This window comes from Geotrypetes seraphini, chromosome 11 (assembly GCF_902459505.1).
Source record: "Geotrypetes seraphini chromosome 11, aGeoSer1.1, whole genome shotgun sequence".
Lineage (NCBI taxonomy): Eukaryota > Metazoa > Chordata > Amphibia > Gymnophiona > Dermophiidae > Geotrypetes > Geotrypetes seraphini.
The window spans coordinates 1447517-1467520 of record NC_047094.1 but is presented as its reverse complement, the minus strand read 5'-3'; the positions used below and the strand labels follow the sequence as shown (position 1 = coordinate 1467520).

The following is a 20004-nucleotide window of genomic DNA, read 5'->3' as shown; positions in this document are numbered from 1 at the left end:
CCCATGTGGGATCCCTACGAGGGTCAAGATAAGGAAATTGGGTCATTAGGGCATAGACAGGGGATGGGTAAGCAGAGTGGGCAGACTTGATGGGCTGTAGCCCTTTTCTGCCGTCATCTTCTATGTTTCTATCTTCAGGGCAAAAAGTACTGGTCTTTCAGGAGTCATTTAGTCTGCTTGTAGTGGCTTTCTAAGACATATGCTTGAAGTATAACAAAGGAATTCAGACACAGAATGGCTCCAGCTACCAGTTCTTCAAAAGAAGAACCATCGTTTCAAACACTGAAAGACCCTGCAGTGCCCTTCTCTTCACACCAACACATTTCCCCCCTCAGCCATTTTCAGAAGGACAGCCACATTTTTAGACACACACAGAAGCTGTTTTGGAATTCATTTAGACTCTAAACCTATTTCTCTATAAAATATACTTTTTCTGTACCATCTGGCTCTTGTCTCATTATTTTACTTCCCGCTGCCTCTGAGGCCTGAACCAAGGACCCAAAATAGACTAGACAATACAAAATCCAAAACTCAGAACATTACAGAGGCATCTTCAGGGGGCAGGAACAAATCCCCCCATTGCCCCAGGTACATTAGATAGATTGTTAACCCACCGGGACAGGGAAAAATGCTCAAGTGCCTGAATAAATTCATGTATCCATTCTGAGCTCCCCTAGGAGAGAAAATTGAATATATAAATGAATCCATGTTGTGTTAAGCATTGCGTTGCCCTCTATTAAGTTACATAGTAGGCACAATTTACTTTTTTCTGAGCATATCTATCACATTATTTTACATATATTTTCAATCTCTTATAATAAAACCCTAAGCGGTGCATGCGCACTCTTACCAGCGTGTTCCATGATCCGTTGCCGGCAAGAGTGCGCATGCGCGGCAGAGAAATTTTAAAATGCAGCACTCCCTGCTCTCCAGCAATGGCACTTTCTGCATGGCGGTTTCCCCAGATTAAAAAAGAGACTCTGACGGTGGAGTTTTTCATTTTCCCCAGGTGATAAAAGGAGCCTACAGCGAGCCCTGCCCCAGCTGACTCCAGATAATAGGGGAAGAAGCCGAAGAAGTCAGCTGTTTGCCTGGTCTTTCCCTTGCTGGCAAAGGCACAGATATTGAAGAAAAGGTTCCGCTCCCCCCCCCCCCCCACCAATGTGCACAACGTTTCATGCCACATACACACCGCTGCCGCTCTCAAGATAAATTGGGCCCCCACACTCGCGGCCTGGCCGGCTAACTTTCAAGCCGCGGCAGCAGCTCCTATCACGAACCGCACCTGACCCCAAAGTAAATCGCTGCAAGACGGAAGTTCCTCTTCAACGGGATGCACGAGCTGTGGTGCTATTACATTGCGCTGTGGCCGACTCTTTTACACTGCACGCCTGCTGAATTTATTAAGAGTGGCGGCAGCTCCTCTCAAGAGCCTCACCAGCACTCGAGCGCTGTAGCAGACTCACAGCTACACCTGTTGAATTGGTTAGTTCCTCTCAAGAGCCACATGCTTTCAGTATTTAAAACATTATCCACTAACGAACCGCAATTTATAGATCGGCTACTCATTCCTTATAATACGACACGTTCTCTCCGTTCCGCATCTCAGGGTCTGTTAATGATTCCTTGTCTGAAAATTATCGGAACCAGATGACACGACATATATTCTGTAATGGCCCTTACATATAAGAGAAGTTAAAGATCTCAATAAATTCAAAAATATTTTAAAAACATATTTATTCAGAGATGCTTTTAATGTTTAAAATAATTCATTTTATTTAATATTCAATGTTTAAATAATTCATTTGTATCAATTCCAATCCCTTTCCTCATGTTTTCTCCCTATTCGTTTTTCTTTTCCTTAAAATTAAGATAAATATTAACATTGTAACTGTTCTCTCTTACTTTTCATTCCCCTATGAATCATGTTTGTTTGCTTTGTCTGTTTGTTTTTAACCCTCCTTAATGATGTACAATGGATTCTTGATCTATCTTAAATATTAATTGTTACTCGCTTAGTATGCAATAAGCGATTTATCAAATTTTAATAAACTTGAAACTTGAGGCACCGCACCAAGTGTTGTTCCCAGAACAAATGTGGCAGCTGAACCCAACGTCAATCAAAGTAAAGAGGTATGTACGTTCTTCTTTTGACCTGAACTAAGCGCCGTCGGGGTAATAGCATGCGAGTTCGAAGGTTGTCAAAGCAATTTTCCGCGGGCGCACGTTCGCATACCAACGAGTGTCGAGTGCCGGTTTAACTTACACAAGTCACTCTGTGCCAATTTACTCTGTGCCAGTTTGGAGTTACTCTCTGCAAGTTTCGTGATAAAGAAAAAAAAGGTAGGTGGGAGAAGGGGCATATTCCCCAACAGCCCCCTGACTTCTCCACATTCACACATAAGGACAGGGGGCTAGGGAGAGACAGTGCAAGAAAAAAAAAAAAAGAGGAGACATTGACAGACTGATAGAAATATGTCACACATACTGAAACAGAATTAGGTAGCAGTGAAAGACAGGGGGCTTAAGAGACAGATTGAAAAAAAATAAAAATAAAAATACAATGGACAAGGAAAAAAAGACAAACAGACACAAAAAATACAGACATACTCACAAGTAGACAGACAGAGAGACAGTGGGCAAGGAGACAGAGAGCAAAAAAAAATACAAACAGCCAAGGAGACAGACAGAAAACAAAACAAAACAGACATACAGTGGCCAAGGATAAATACAGGAAAAAAAGACATACAGACATACTGTGGACAAGGAGTTAGACTGCAAAAAAAGACATACAGACATATAGCAGCCAATGAGACAGACAGACAGACAGCGACCAAGTAGACAAACAGCAAAAAAACACAAACAAACGCAGCAACCAAAGAGACAGACAACGGCTAAGGAGACAGACAGCAAAAAAACAAACAAACAGACAGTGGGCAAGGAGACAGAGAACAAAAAAATACAGACAGCCAAACAACAGCCAAGGAGATAGACGGGGGGGGGAAAAAAAGGCAGACATACAGTAGCCAAGGAAAAATACAGCAAAAAAAAAAACCAGCCAAACATACAGTAGCCAATGAGACATACAGAAAAAGAACGACCAAGGAGACCGACAGCAAAAAACCACAAATAATCATACAGCGGCCAAGAGACAGACAGACAACGGCTAAGGAGAGAGAAAGCAAAAAAAGAGAAACATACAGCAGCCAAGGAGACAGACCAAAATAATAAAGACACACAGACAGCAACCAAGGAGATAGAAAGACAGACAGTGGGCAAGGAGACAGAGAGCAAAAAAAAAATACAAACAGCCAAACAACAGCCAAGGAGACAGATGGAAAAAAAATAAAAAAAGACATACAGTGGCCAAGGATAAATACAGGAAAAAAATACATACAGACATACAGCAGCCAATGAGACAGACAGACAGACAGCGACCAAGTAGACAAACAGCAAAAACACACAAACGCAGCGACCAAGGAGATAGACAGACAGACAACGGCTAAGGAGACAGACAGCAAAAAAAGAGTCAGACAGCGGGCAAGGAGACAAAGAACAAAAAAATACAGACAATCAAACAACAGCCAAGGAGACACAAACATACAGCGGCCAAGGAGACAGATAGACAATGGCTAAAGAGACAGAAAGCAAAAAAAGAGAAACATACAGCGGCCAAGGAGACAGACAGACAATGGCTAAAGAGACAGAAAGCAAAAAAAAAGAGACAGAAAGCAAAAAAAGAGAGACATACAGCGGCTAAGGACACAGACCAAATACAAAAACACACACAGACAGCGACCAAGGAGATAGACAGACAGTGTGCAAAGAGACATAGATCAAAACAATACAGACAGCCAAAGAGACAGATGGGGGAAAAAACCCCGACAGACATACAGTTGACAAGGAGAAATACTGAAAAAAAAAGACAGACAGACAGACATACAGCAGCCAATGAGAGAGACAGATATACAGCGACCAATGAGACAGACAGCAAAAAAAGAGAGATAGACCTAAATAAACAAAGGCGCACAGACAGTGGGCAAGGAGACAGACAGCTGAAAAATACAGACAATCAAACAACAGCCAAGGAGACAGACAGTGGCCAATGAGAAATACCACAAAAAAAGACACAGACATACAGCAGACAATGAGACAGACAAACAGCGACCAAGGGGACAGAAAGCAGAAAAACACAGACAAACATACAGAAGCCAATGAGACAAACACCAAAAACAGACTGACAAAGACAGCGGCCAATGAGAGAGACCAAAATAAATAAATACAGACAGACAGCAGCCAAGGAGACAGACAGACAGCAAAAAAACCAGACAAACCTACAGCGACCAAGGAGATAGACAGACAGTGGCCAAGGAGACACCCAGGAAAAAAAACAACAGACAAACAGGGAGGCAGACTTACACAAAGAAATAAATTTATAAATGTCTAAGTCTACATATCTCTTCTAGCACCTGCTGCTATTTGTGTGTGGCTGTTTCCTCCATCTCACTAAGAAGCCTACGGCGGTGTGCGTGTGGCGTTTTCCCTATCGCTACAAAGAGCCTGAATTGGACCCTGTCAGAGCTGCTTCAGAAAAAGGGATACTTCTCAGATAAGCCAAAACCTGTGTGCTTGGGGCAGGGAGCAATTTTGCTTTTGTTTGTGGAAAGCAAGTGTACCGGGGGAGCAGTGAGTAATCTTTCATTGGTTTGAGTAAAGAGGGTGTGCTGGGAAGGGGACCAGGGAGCAATCTTGCTTTGCTTTTGCGGTACAGGTGTGCTTGGTAAGGGAAAAGAAACAATCTTGCATTGCTTTACCAGGAAAGGTGTGCTGGGGAAGGGACCAGGGATTGATTTGGATGAAGGGGGTGTGCTTGGTTGGGATAAGGTAGTGATCTTGCTTTGCTTTGAGGGGAGAGGTGTTGTTGGAAGGGGCCTAAAAAAATAGTCCCAAAAGTCAGCGAGCATACACAATCATTGCCAACACTCAGTGTACGAAAACCAACCAGTGCCAGCAGTCAGTGAGCATATAAAACCATTGGCAGCACTCACTGTGCCCAAAAAAACCCTGGGTCAGCAGTCACAGTAGCTAAAACAACAGAGTTAGCACTCAGTGGGCCAAAAAAAACAACAACAATTAGCAACACCATTCAACTACTCCAACCATCACATTAAACAAACACAATTAAAATAACATTCACAAAAATTAAAACACCATGATTAAAAAAAGACACCTACAGGAAGAATACTCACCTCAACAGGAAGAGTTAAAGAGGAGAAAGGCAAAAAGAGAAAACCAAAGACGAACAAATAAAACTGTTCAACAACAGCAATATCAAGGAAAAAAAAATGCAGCCCCCCAAAAAGCTAAAAGAGCAACTCTAACTCCAGAAGAAAACCAATCACTGCGTCAGAAACTTGCCAAAAGACGAGCACGTATATCTATTGAAGAAAAAAAAACAAAACAACGTCAGAAAAACACAGAACACAGTCTGACTCCGGAAGAACAGCAATCACTGCGTCTGAAACATGCCAAAAGAGAAAAACAAAAACGAGCAAGTATATCTAGAGAAGAAAAAAAAGAACCACGTCAAAAATACACAGAAAGAAAAAGAACTATAATATCAACTCTAACTCCAGAAGAACAGCAATCACTGCGTCATAAACATGCCAAAACAGAAAAACAAAGACGAGCAAAAAGAATTATTGAACAAAAAAAAAAAAAACACAACAACAAAAAAAAAACCAAAACGACAAATATCTACAATAGCAACACTGACTTCAGAAGAACAACATTCACAAAGTCAGCAACACACCAACCTATACAAATCCATTATAAAACATCTGTCACGGAAAAAAAAAACCATACACAACAGACAATGACCGCAATACAACCAATTGCATTTATAAATGACATGCAAAATATTAATGAGAACAACATTCAAACACACACATGTGGATATTTAGATCACATCTGCAACTTTTGTAATGCTAAACATTTTGAAGCAGAAAGACCTTCAGATTGTAAATTTTCACAATGTTGCTCAAAGGGAAAAGTATATCTTCCTCAAATTACTACCAATCCTTTCTTCCAGCAACTCATGACCAGGCAACATCATTATAGCAAAAATGTATTTGATAATATATGATCTTTAAATAGTGCCCTAGCATTTGCCTCCATGGGAGCAAACATTACTCCACCTCCTGGCCATGGCCCATACTGTTTCTGCATCCATGGTTCCAGTTGTCACAGAGTAGGCACACTGCACCCACAACAGGGACAAAACAGACAGTATGCACAATTATATATTTTAGATCCCTCAGAAGCTGCAGAACAAAGAATGCACATTTCACCTAACTCTGGAATAAATCCAGAACTTATGCACACACTAAGTAACATAGTAGATGACAGCAGATAAAGACCCGAAGGGTCCATCCAGTCTGCCCAACCTGATTCAATTTAAATTTTTTAATTTTTTCTTCTTAGCTATTACTGGGCAAGAATCCAAAGCTCTACCCGGTACGGTGCTTGGGTTCCTACTGCCGAAATCTCCATTAAAACCTACTCCAGCCATCTACATCCTCCCAGCCATTGAAGCCCTCCCCAAATGCAGTAAGGATTACCCAAAACCATTTCAACATCAAACGGGAACTCCCTACAGCCATTTCCTCATGGCGATCTGCACGGGGCAGGAGCGTAGGAAGATCGCTCCTGCCCCGAAAGCCCGCTAGACCACCAGGTAAGGCCGGGAAGGCAGCAGGGAGGTAAAAAAATATGTTTTTTTAAATTTTCCCCCTCCCCAGAAAAAAAATCGCGATTATGTGAAATCGCGAGTGCAGAAACCGCGAATGGGGAGGGAGAAGTGTATGCGTATAAATTCAAATGATGCTGACAATTTACGATCTGCTAAACTAATCATTTGGGACTAATGTACTATGGCCCCCTCTATAGCTCTTACAGTGTTTGACAAACTACTACCAGAAATAATGGATAACAAGAAACCCTTTGGAGGAAAAGTTCTCTTACTTGGTGGAGATTTGCGTCAAATACTTCCTGTGGTGCCTCATGCTGACCGGAGAAAAATTTTAGAGGCATGTATAAAGAATAACAACCTCTGGCCCAAATTCAAAGTCCTAAGCCTTAAAAACAATATTCAATCAATAGACACTGATTTCAGCATTTGACTTATCAAACAAAGTTGGTAATGGTGACACACCACACATTGAAGGCTTGCCTGATGACATTATTGAAATTCCTTCCAAAATTTTAACCACGGAAAATATCATCAAAGACTTTTTGGGAGAAAAAATTACTTTTACAGATATTCCAAAATTAATTAAAAAATCTATACTTTGTGCAAAAAACTCTGATGTAAACTCCATAAATGAAGAGGTACTCAACATTTTGGAAGGACAGATTGTAACATATCTCAGCTCCACCTCAATTGATGACTCCACTCAGGAAGACACACAAAATTATCCCATAGAGTTGTTCAATGAACTAACTCCAACAGGTATGCCAAAAACATAAACTCAACCTTAAAAAAGGAGCAATCATTATGTTGCTGAGAAATCTAAATACTAAAAGAGGATTGTGCAATGGTCCCCCCGCCTCATCATTAATGACTTAAAAACCAACCTCATCATTGCTCAAGTAATAACCGGTTCAGCAGAAAGAAAATTAGTTTTTATTCCACGTATTGATTTGCTCCAACGTCCACTGATTTGCCATTTACATTACGAAGGAGACAATTTCCAGGCACATTAGCCTTCGCCATGACAATCAATAAATCTCAGGGCCAAACTTTAGACAAAGTGGGCATTTACTTACAAGAACCAGTATTCAGCCATGGCCATTTATATGGTGCTTTTTCTAGAGTTAGAAGTTTTTCAGACATTCTGATGACAGTTGTAGATGGCCCAAACCAAGGAAAACTATTACCAAACTCAAACAGAATCTTCACAAGGAATATTGTTTATAAGGACATTTATAGATATACAACATAAAAAAAAAAATTCTTAAAATTATCTTAAAAATAACAATAAAACCCTTACATACACATGCCCACTTTTAAAATCCATTCCTGCACATGCACAATATACTATTACCACCAAAAAGAGAAGCATCTAAGCACCAAACATTCCTTTTCATTCTTGAGTTACTCAGGGTTTATTGTTTATTCAGATTTTTGATTAAACGCTTTTTCGAAACTACAAAGCGTTGAACAAGATTTAAAATTAACATTTAAACAAAAATTTAACAAGTAAAACATACATTTCTATAATAAAAACTACAAGACTGACAACAATTACATACTAGATAAAAACGGACCAAAAGGCCCCTAAACACGAATAGGAAGAGGGGGAGAAATACAATCGATATAGAAAATGTGAGAAACATTTAAGGTAAACACAAAAGGGGATTGGGAAAATAAATGTAAAAATCAAGAATAGGTTAATTACTAAAATATAATTGATCAATTAAAAGCATCTTTAAAAAGAAAGCACTTTAAATTGCTTTTAAAATTTTTTAAATTTTTTTCCATTTTTAAGTGTAAAGGAAGAGTATTCCAGATCATAGGGGCTGTCACAGGAAAGATTGAGGTACGACGTGTACCAATTATTTTTAAAGAAGGAATGTTAAGATTGTATTGAGAAATAGATCTTAAAGCTCTCGGAGGGTCATATGGAATCAAAAGTCTGTCTATGAATGCTGGTGTATTGGTCTGCAAAGTTTTGAATGTCAGAAGGGTGATTTTATAAGTTACCCTGTGTGGGACAGGCAACCAGTGGGCATTTTGAAGCAAAGGGGTAACATGATCAAATTTCTTTGCGCCCGAGATTATCTTAATGGCCGTGTTTTGAATAAGCTGCAAGCGTTTTAAGTCTTTATGATAGATCCCTTTTAATAATGAGTTACAATAGTCCATTTTTGATATTACAAGTGCATGGATCAGAACGTTCAGGGAACTAATATCAAGAAGAGGGGCCAATGATCGAATCATTCTTAATTTATAAAAACAATTTTTAACCAATGCACTAATTTGTGGTCGAAATGTTAGCTTATTGTCTATAAGGACACCTAAGATTTTAGTAGTTGTGATTGGTAGAAGTGGGGTATTTTCAATGGTGACTGGAGAAATTAATTGTGCTCCCTCTTTCCCAGGGAAGAGGAGAGTGTTAGTTTTCGAAATATTTCAAGAAAGCTTATTAGTATTCAACCAGTCATGTTATTATGTTCAGTTGACGGAGTTTTTAGATAGTTGAAACTTTGCTCTACATGTTTACATGCTTGTATGCATTGTTACTTGGGGAGGGGAGAGCATTTTAAAGCTCTCACAGTAAGTTTTCAGTAAATTTTATAAACTATTAAGATTGCACATCTATTCTAGCACCCGTTAATCTAACGGGCTTAAACACTAGTAGATTTCATATTTATTTATTCTGAACCTTCTTTTGTTTTTGTCAATCAATTTAGGTTCAGTGTTTTTTGAGTTATACTCCTATTTTTGGAATTATTGCAAACCAAAAAGTACTTTAATGTCATCTAAAAAGATTTCTACTATTCGGGAGTTGTTCCACTAATATTGATCATTGGAACTACAGAGCTTTCTGATGTTATCAATAAGGTTAAGGCTACATACATGACTCACCAACAACTGAGCAACTGGTTTTCTTGCACTTAAATATTAACATAGGGCTCCTTTTACAAAGCCGTGGTAGAGCATTTACCTCGCCAGCCTCTAATGCAACTTTGTAAAAGCCAGTGATAGTAAATGACCTGCCAGGGCCATCCACTCTGCCCATTAATTCATGATTAAATTGTCTTGAAGTTTGCCTGGCACTGTCCTTAGGTCCCAACTACTGGAGTCGCTGTCGAAGCCCCCTCCAGACCATCCAAGCCATCATGTCACTTGTGGGACACAGACTGTAGAAGGCTGCTCAATACTGTCCTCATATCCCAAATTACTGAAGTTTCCATCAAAGCCTCTCCAGCTATATATGCGACATAGACTGTGAATGTCTGCCTAGTTCCAGCCTTAGTTCTTCACAGCCGGAGTTGTTTATTGAGAGCTTCTATACCGCTACTAATTCAGAGCCTCTACAAAGGCGCTACAATACATGAAATACACAGAGCAGTGTGGTGGCCCACGTCCTATGTATGTAATACTAGGTTTACTATTGCAGCTCAAACACACAAGCAACCATTTAAGTTTTGATCCCCTGTGTTCTTCCCATGCCTTTTGGAATTTTGTTACCGTTCTTCTCTTCTCCTCACCCTTTGTTTCTTACAGTTCTTTAGTTGCTCTTTTTGGTTTTTAAGTTCCTTGTGTAATAGGATTCCACATCTACAGTGCACTAGGGCAGCATACAGCTCCTTGGTGCTCTTCCAGAGGGTGCCTCTAAGAAAATCGCTATTACCGCAGATCATCGCTCTGCCAGCTTTTGTTCAAACAGCATCAGCCACAACCCTACTTTCTGCAAACATTCAGCTAGGATATCTCCGCCCTAGTCTCAGGAGCTCTGCTCCCGCCTGGGTAGCGTCTGCTTTCAAACTCCTCATAAATCTGATAAACGTACAGTCTCATAAGAGTAAAGGTGAATTAATTCATTGCCTGCCGTCCTTCCATCAGCTATAACTAAACTATAGTTCACTGAAAAGAAGTCTTGCTACCTATGCCAGTTTGCCTTAATAACCTCTCTTTTTCACTGCCAATCATGATGCAGGAGTTGCCACCGAGGAAAAAGATCTAGGTGCCATCATGGCCAATATGATTTACACTACTCAGCTACGAAAACAAAGAGGAAGTTAGGAATTATTAGCAAGGTAGGTCTTGTTTGACAAATCTGATCAATTTCTTTGACTGGGTGACCAGAGAATTGGATAGAGGATGTGCGCTAGATGTGGTATATTTAGATTTTAGCAAAGCCTTTGACAGTGTTCCACACAGACATGTATAAATAAACTGAGTGCCCTCGGGATGGGTCCCAAAGTGACGGGCTGGGTCTGGAACTGGTTGAGTGGAAGGCGACAGAGGGTAGTGATCAATGGAGATTGCTCTGAGGAAATGGATGTTACCAGTGGGGTGCCTCAAGATTCTGTTGTTGGGCCTGTTATTTTTAACATTTTTATAAATGATATTGCTGAAGGGTTGTCGGGTAAGATTTGCCTCTTTGCGGATGATACCAAAATCTGCAATAGAGTAGACACGCCGGATGGTGTGAATAACATGAAGAAAGTCCTGGTGAAAGGATGCTAGGTTGCACAGGGAGAGGTATGGCCAGTAGGAAAAAGGAGGTATTGATGCCTCTGTATAAGACTCTGGTGAGACCTCATTTAGAATATTGTGGACAATTCTGGAGGCCACACCTTCAAAAAGATATAAAAAGGATGGAGTTGGTCCAGAGGAAGGCTACTAAAATGGTATGCAGTCTTCATCATAAGGCATATGGGGACAGACTTAAAGATCTCAATCTGTATACTTTGGAGGAAAGGCGGGAGATGGGAGATATGATAGAAATGTTTAAATACCTACGTAATATAAATGTGCATGAGTTGAGTCTCTTTCATTTGAAAGGAAACTTTGGAATGAGAGGGCATAGGATGAAGTTAAGAGGTGATGGGCTCCGGAGTAATCTAAGGAAATACTATTTTACAAAAAGGGTGGTACATTCATGGAATAGCCTCCCGGAAGAGGTGGTGGAGACAGAAACTGTCTGAATTCAAGAGAGAGAAAGAGATAACGGTTATTGCGGACGGGCAGACTTGATGGGCCATTTGGCCTTTATCTGCCATATGTTTGGAATGTTTTTACTTTTTGGGTTTTGGCCAGATACTAGGGACTTGGACTGGCCACAGTGAGAACGGGCTACTGGGCTTGATGGACCATTGGTCTGACCCAGAGAGGCTATTCTAATGTTCTTATGCACTTAAATATTGTCTGCAGTTCTGGTTGCTACAGCTCAAACCAAAAGATACAGAATTAGAAAAGGTACAGAGCAGAAATAATTAATAGTAGTAGAAGAAGGGAATGAAGCGACTCATAAGTGCTAAGGCTAAAGAGTTGGGGTCGTTCAGCTTGGAGATGAGGCAGCCAAATCCTGAGCGAAATGGAAAGGTTAATCACAAACTGACTACAGTTGTACCTCGGAATCCGGAATCCGAACCTTTTTTAAAATTAATTTTTGCTTGGGAATTCGAACGTAAAGAAACTGCCCAAAGCTTCCTGTTTCCACTTGGGAAGAACGCATTGGGCTGAGCAATGCTTGCAGTTGCCGATCTTGCTGTCTCTGCCTGGGGGGGTGCCTGATCTTGCTATCTCTGCCTGGGGGGCCGATCTTGCTGTCTCTGCCTGGGGGGCCGATCTTGCTGTCTCTGCCTGGGGAGTGCTCGATCTTGCTGTCTCTGCCTGGGGGGTGCCCGATCTTGCTGCCTATGCCGGTGGGGGCCTGATCTTGCTATTTCTGCCTGGGGGGGCCGATCTTGCTGTCTCTGCCTGGGGGGAGCCCGATCTTGCTGTCTCTGCCTGGGAGGGTGCCCGATCTTGCTGTCTCTGCCGGAGAGGGGGGTGCCCGATCTTGCTGTCTCTGCCGGAGAAGGGGGGTACCCGATCTTCCTGTCTCTGCCTGGGGGGGACCGATCTTGCTGCCTATGCCGATGGGGGCCTGATCTTGCTGTCTCTGCCTGGGGGGCTGATCTTGCTGTCTCTGCTGGGGGAGTGCTCGATCTTGCTGTCTCTGCCTGGGAGGTGCCCGATCTTGCTGCCTATGCCGATGGGGGCCTGATCTTGCTGTCTCTGCCTGGGGGGCTGATCTTGCTGTCTCTGCTGGGGGGAGTGCTCGATCTTGTTGTCTCTGCCTGGGGGGTGCCCAATCTTGCTGTCTATGCCCGTTGAGGGGCCCGATCTTGCTGAGTTTGTGGGACCAAGAAACAGATTAATCCAGTTTCTATTATTTTCAATGGGAAAAATTGTCTTGGAACTCGAACGTTTTGGAACTTGAATGGGGTTCAGGAATGGATTAAGCTTGAATTCCGAGGTACCACTGTATTTATTCTTTCAAAAAATACAAAGGTTTAAGGGACACACCATGAAATTATATATGGCAAAATACAAATAGGAGAAAACATTAAGCTCTGGAACTTGTTGTCAGAGGATGTAATAGAAACAATTAGTTTAGCTGGATTAAAATAAGGTTTGGATAAATTCCTAGAGGTAAAGTCCATAAATCATTATTAAAGTAGACATTGGGAAAGCCATGGAATTGTGTTACTTTTGGGCTTGGCCACTGTTAAAAAACCAGCATACTGGGCTAGTTGGCCCTTTGGCAACTCTTATGTTCTTTTATCTAAAGACCTCAATTCATGTGCTATTAATAAGCCGATTGGTCTACTGTAACTCCTTCTTAGACGTAGGTATATTAAGCTCCTGCAGTGAGACTTCTTTATAATGGAAAGGTTTCTCTCCTCTTCAGCAGTGGTTGCCAATTTCCAAGAGGAGAGGGGAAAGGAGGCACCAAGCACAGTCTGCTTCCCTTAACCTCTTTTTTGGTACATTATTAACTAGGCCAGGCTGAGAAATCAGAAATGTATTGTTTGGTCTTTTGGCCAAGATTCATGAGCAGAGTCGGACCTTTCTTGAACTTTCTGCAGATTTTAGTTTTAGCACGTCACCTGCCCCCACTGAGAACACAATGACGTTTGTTAGGCACTTGCACTACCACTTTTGCTGCCAATGTTGGAAACATTCATTTATTTGCTGGTTGGTGGTGGTACAAGAGAATTAGGTGCAGCAATTTGTTCTCGTACTTCCTGCATTGATATGTTCACAGCTTTCCTCCACTGTTTAAACAAGACTTGGAAGGCACCACCTTTGCAAATACTCCTCTAGCAAGCAGAGGGCATGCACAGCAGCACTGGCACACCCAAGGCAGGAGTCTGTGCCAAAAGACACATCGAAAGAAGCACTGTAGCTGCTCCTTCTACAATGGAATCTAAGAAGCAGCATAGGGCTCAACTGACATTCAGAATCCCCCCCGAAGCTGCCTGGCATGGGTAGAAAGGATGCGGTGTGCCTCCAGGGCATGAAAGCAGCATCGATGGGAAAGCCAACTGAGGTCCTAAGACACCTTCATTGCTTGCAGGGACAATAGAGCAAAGATTTCTTTGCTCTCATTTCTTTGCTTACCATTTGTATTCAAACAGAATGTTAGGTATCGCTGCATAGTGTGTACAATTCAGGTCACTACATCTCAAGAAAAGACCTCATGAGGTATGTTATATAACTTGAAACACAAACATTCACGGGTCAGAAAAACTTCTTGTTGGCTTCATTTATATTAAAGAGCAGGAAAATACTTGTCTCATTTGGTTCCAGTATCCCCCAACTCAAAATACAGCTTGCGAAGATCCCAAAGCCCTGCTAGCTGAAGACCTCATCCTCTGACAGCCACAACTCCTACCAATCTCGGCAGCAATCACTCCGAGCAGTGCATGTGTAAAACTGAGTGGCCTTCCCTCCAGTCCCCCCCATCCCATGTGACCAGTACCCTCTTCTCTTTTCTTCCCTCCAGTCCCCCCATCCCATGTGGCCAGTACCCTCTCTTTTTTCCTTCCCTCCAGTCCCCCCATCCCATGTGGCCAGTCCCCTCTCTTTTTTTCCTTCCCTCCAGTCCCCCCATCCCATGTGGCCAGTCCCCTCTCTTTTTTTTCCTTCCCTCCAGTCCCCCCATCCCATGTGGCCAGTCCCCTCTCTTTTTTTCCTTCCCTCCAGTCCCCCCATCCCATGTGGCCAGTCCCCTCTCTTTTTTTTTCCTTCCCTCCAGTCCCCCCAACCCATGTGGCCAGTACCCTCTCTTTTTTTCCTTCCCTCCAGTCCCCCCATCCCATGTGGCCAGTATCCTCTCTTTTTTTCCTTCCCTCCAGTCTCCCTAACCCCATAGGGCCAGTACCCTCTTCTCTTTTCTTCCCTCCAGGCCCCCCATCCCATGTGGCCAGCACCCTTATCTCTCTCTTCCCTTTCCTCCAGCTCCAGCCTAAGCCAGTCAAATTGCCCCCCTCCCCAGGGTCCAGCATCTTCTATCCCTTCCCTCCAACTTCCAGCTCTCCCCCCCAGGTCCATCATCGGCAGAGATGGAATGCAGCAACACTTCCCCCTTCCTCCCCCATGGGTCCAACAGCACCTCACCCCACTACTTTCTCAGCCCACTGCTGATCCTCACAGGTTTCAGTTTTATTAAGTAATGGATCTCTAAGGTAGAATGTGCAAGTGAACAGACTGGACCAAAAAGCACTGTATGCAAGGAAAATAGAATGGAAATCCCTGAATCCAGTATTTTCCTTTGCAAATGAAAATCTCTGCCCTGCACAGAAACATTCCGGTTCTAGACTCATGGAACAATTTGAGACTCCAGGCTGCTTCTCTTCTTGTACAATACAAGTGCTTTATTTACAAAAGAAGATGGTTTTACAGGGACAGAAAATACATTACAATTCAGATTCATGGTAACTCATTACAAAGATGCTGATTTGGTTTGGAGGATACTTTTCCTGACATCTGATAAAAGGAGGCTGTATATTTATATTTAATGATAAATTGCTATACTGCTCTTCCTACATAAAAATCAGAGGAGCCTCAGGAAAGAATATACAGTATAATTCAAAAGCTAAATAAGGAAACAGATAAGACTGCCGAGCACGATGGACCCCCGGTCTGACCCGACAGGGGCAATTCTTATGTTCTTAAATGAAAAGGAGCAAGGCAAGGGGGAAATACAGGGGATTTACACCATTTTAATTCATTCATAAACCACTTATAACCTAAGCAGCCTCACAATCTGGGTAACGTAGCTAGGGCTCAGGGTCTTTACATCACCCAGTTTTTACATTCTGCCTTCACTAACTCTAGTTGGAAGTGGATTACATAAAAAAACTAAAAGTTTACTTCCAGGAATTCAATATGATATAAATGTCCCAAGCTCTTATCTGCTCAAATGATTTCATCAACTAGGCTAAATGCATTGCGTCCTATTATTCATTCAGAACATACTGTATTTTTTAAAATCAAATACTTTTAATACAGATTTTAAATCTTTCCTAACTTCAATTGCTGGCAAAGTGTTCCAGAGTTTTGTAGCTTAATACAAAAATTACACAGAAAAAGCTCAAAAGATTTTATTCCCTTACATGTTGGGAAAGTGAATTTAAACTGATCCCTAGTCCCTTCCTTATAGTGAAGACAATTATAGGGGCCAATAAATGAGGTGCATCTCTTGTCTTAAGAGGAAAAATGAATGGACAGACACAGGTCTTGCCTGGGGGGGGGGTTGATGGGGGAGGGGGCTATTAATGGGATCCATCTCTAGTCCTAAAAGGAAAAGTGTGTGGAGAGGCACAGGTCTTGCTGGGGGGGGGTTGATGGGGGGGCTATTAATGGGATCCATCTCTAGTCCTAAAAGGAAAAATGTGTGGAGAGGCACAGGTCTTGCCTGGGGGGGGTTGATGGGGGGGCTATTAATGGGATCCATCTCTAGTCCTAAAAGGAAAAGTGTGTGGAGAGGCACAGGTCTTGCTGGGGGGGGGTTGATGGGGGGGCTATTAATGGGATCCATCTCTAGTCCTAAAAGGAAAAATGTGTGGAGAGGCACAGGTCTTGCCTGGGGGGGGATTTGATGGGGGAGGGGGCTATTAATGGGATCCATCTCTAGTCCTAAAAGGAAAAGTGTGTGGAGAGGCACAGGTCTTGCTGGGGGGGGGATTTGATGGGGTGGGGGCTATTAATGGGATGCATCTCTAGTCCTAAAAGGAAAAGTGAGTGGAGAGACACAGGTCTTGCCTGGGGGGGGATTTGATGGGGGAGGGGGCTATTAATGGGATCCATCTCTAGTCCTAAAAGGAAAAGTGTGTGGAGAGGCACAGGTCTTGCTGGGGGGGGGATTTGATGGGGGAGGGGGCTATTAATGGGATCCATCTCTAGTCCTAAAAGGAAAAGTATGTGGAGAGGCACAGGTCTTGCTGGGGGGGGGATTTGATGGGGGAGGGGGCTATTAATGGGATGCATCTCTAGTCCTAAAAGGAAAAGTGTGTGGAGAGGCACAGGTCTTGCTGGGGGGGGGGATTTGATGGGGGAGGGGGCTATTAATGGGATGCATCTCTAGTCCTAAAAGGAAAAGTGTGTGGAGAGGCACAGGTCTTGCTGGGGGGGGGGATTTGATGGGGGAGGGGGCTATTAATGGGATCCATCTCTAGTCCTAAAAGGAAAGGTGTGGAGAGGCACAGGTCTTGCCTGGGGGGGGATTTGATGGGGGAGGGGGCTATTAATGGGATGCATCTCTAGTCCTAAAAGGAAAAGTGTGTGGAGAGGCACAGGTCTTGCTGGGGGGGGGGGGTGATGGGGGGGCTATTAATGGGATGCATCTTTAGTCCTAAAAGGAAAAGTGTGTGGAGAGGCACAGGTCTTGCTGGGGGGGGGGGTTTGATGGGGGAGGGGGCTATTAATGGGATGCATCTCTAGTCCTAAAAGGAAAAGCGAGTGGAGAGGCACAGGTCTTGCTGGGGGGGGGGTTTGATGGGGGAGGGGGCTATTAATGGGATGCATCTCTAGTCCTAAAAGGAAAAGTGAGTGGAGAGACACAGGTCTTGCTGGGGGGGGGGGATTTGATGGGGGAGGGGGCTATTAATGGGATGCATCTCTAGTCCTAAAAGGAAAAGTGTGTGGAGAGACACAGGTCTTGCTGGGGGGGGGGGTTTGATGGGGGAGGGGGCTATTAATGGGATGCATCTCTAGTCCTAAAAGGAAAAGTGAGTGGAGAGGCACAGGTCTTGCTGGGGGGGGGGATTTGATGGGGGAGGGGCTATTAATGGGATGCATCTCTAGTCCTAAAAGGAAAAGTGTGTGGAGAGACACAGGTCTTGCTGGGGGGGGGGGGTTTGATGGGGGAGGGGGCTATTAATGGGATGCATCTCTAGTCCTAAAAGGAAAAGTGAGTGGAGAGACACAGGTCTTGCTGGGGGGGGGGGTTTGATGGGGGAGGGGGCTATTAATGGGATGCATCTCTAGTCCTAAAAGGAAAAGTGTGTGGAGAGACACAGGTCTTGCTGGGGGGGGGGGGTTTGATGGGGGGGGGGGCTATTAATGGGATGCATCTCTAGTCCTAAAAGGAAAAGTGAGTGGAGAGACACAGGTCTTGCTGGGGGGGGGGGGTTTGATGGGGGAGGGGGCTATTAATGGGATGCATCTCTAGTCCTAAAAGGAAAAGTGTGTGGAGAGGCACAGGTCTTGCTGGGGGGGGGGGGTTGATGGGGGGGCTATTAATGGGATGCTTCTTTAGTCCTAAAAGGAAAAGTGTGTGGAGAGGCACAGGTCTTGCTGGGGGGGGGTGTTGATGGGGGGGCTATTAATGGGATGCATCTTTAGTCCTAAAAGGAAAAGTGTGTGGAGAGGCACAGGTCTTGCTGGGGGGGGGGGGGGGTTGATGGGGGAGGGGGCTATTAATGGGATGCATCTCTAGTCCTAAAAGGAAAAGTGAGTGGAGAGACACAGGTCTTGCCTGGGGAGGATTTGATGGGGGAGGGGGCTATTAATGGGATGCATCTCTAGTCCTAAAAGGAAAAGTGAGTGGAGAGACACAGGTCTTGCTGGGGGGGGGGGTTGATGGGGGGGCTATTAATGGGATGCATCTTTAGTCCTAAAAGGAAAAGTGTGTGGAGAGGAACAGGTCTTGCCTGGGGGGGATTTGATGGGGGAGGGGGCTATTAATGGGATCCATCTCTAGTCCTAAAAGGAAAAATGAGTGGAGAGGCACAGGTCTTGCTGGGGGGGGGGGGTTGATGTGGGGCTATTAATGGGATGCATCTCTAGTCCTAAAAGGAAAAGTGAGTGGAGAGACACAGGTCTTGCCTGGGGGGGATTTGATGGGGGAGGGGGCTATTAATGGGATGCATCTCTAGTCCTAAAAGGAAAAGTGAGTGGAGAGACACAGGTCTTGCCTGGGGGGGGATTTGATGGGGGAGGGGGCTATTAATGGGATGCATCTCTAGTCCTAAAAGGAAAAGTGAGTGGAGAGACACAGGTCTTGCCTGGGGGGGATTTGATGGGGGAGGGGGCTATTAATGGGATCCATCTCTAGTCCTAAAAGGAAAAGTGTGGAGAGGCACAGGTCTTGCTGGGGGGGGGGGGGGATGGGGGGGCTATTAATGGGATGCATCTTTAGTCCTAAAAGGAAAAGTGTGTAGAGAGGCACAGGTCTTGCTGGGGGGGGGGGTTGATGGGGGGGCTATTAATGGGATGCATCTTTAGTCCTAAAAGGAAAAGTGTGTAGAGAGGCACAGGTCTTGCTGGGGGGGGGGGGGGGGGTTGATGGGGGGGCTATTAATGGGATGCATCTCTAGTCCTAAAAGGAAAAGTGAGTGGAGAGACACAGGTCTTGCCTGGGGGGGGGGATTTGATGGGGGAGGGGGCTATTAATGGGATTCATCTCTAGTCCTAAAAGGAAAAGTGAGTGGAGAGACACAGGTCTTGCCTGGGGGGGGGATTTGATGGGGGAGAGGGCTATTAATGGGATCCATCTCTAGTCCTAAAAGGAAAAGTGTGGAGAGGCACAGGTCTTGCTGGGGGGGGATTTGATGGGGGAGGGGGCTATTAATGGGATCCATCTCTAGTCCTAAAAGGAAAAGTGTGGAGAGGCACAGGTCTTGCTGGGGGGGGGGGTTGATGGGGGGGCTATTAATGGGATGCATCTTTAGTCCTAAAAGGAAAAGTGTGTAGAGAGGCACAGGTCTTGCTGGGGGGGGGGGTTGATGGGGGGGCTATTAATGGGATGCATCTCTAGTCCTAAAAGGAAAAGTGAGTGGAGAGACACAGGTCTTGCCTGGGGGGGGGGATTTGATGGGGGAGGGGGCTATTAATGGGATTCATCTCTAGTCCTAAAGGAAAAGTGAGTGGAGAGACACAGGTCTTGCCTGGGGGGGGGATTTGATGGGTGAGGGGGCTATTAATGGGATCCATCTCTA

At 44.0% G+C, this 20004-nt stretch overlaps 1 protein-coding gene across 4 annotated transcripts in view; it reads right to left on the bottom strand.

Moving 5' to 3' along the window:
* ERN2 (endoplasmic reticulum to nucleus signaling 2) overlaps positions 1–20004 on the bottom strand; it is a 74838-nt gene that overhangs the window by 53323 nt on the left and 1511 nt on the right. The gene's annotated exons all lie outside the window — the stretch shown is intronic.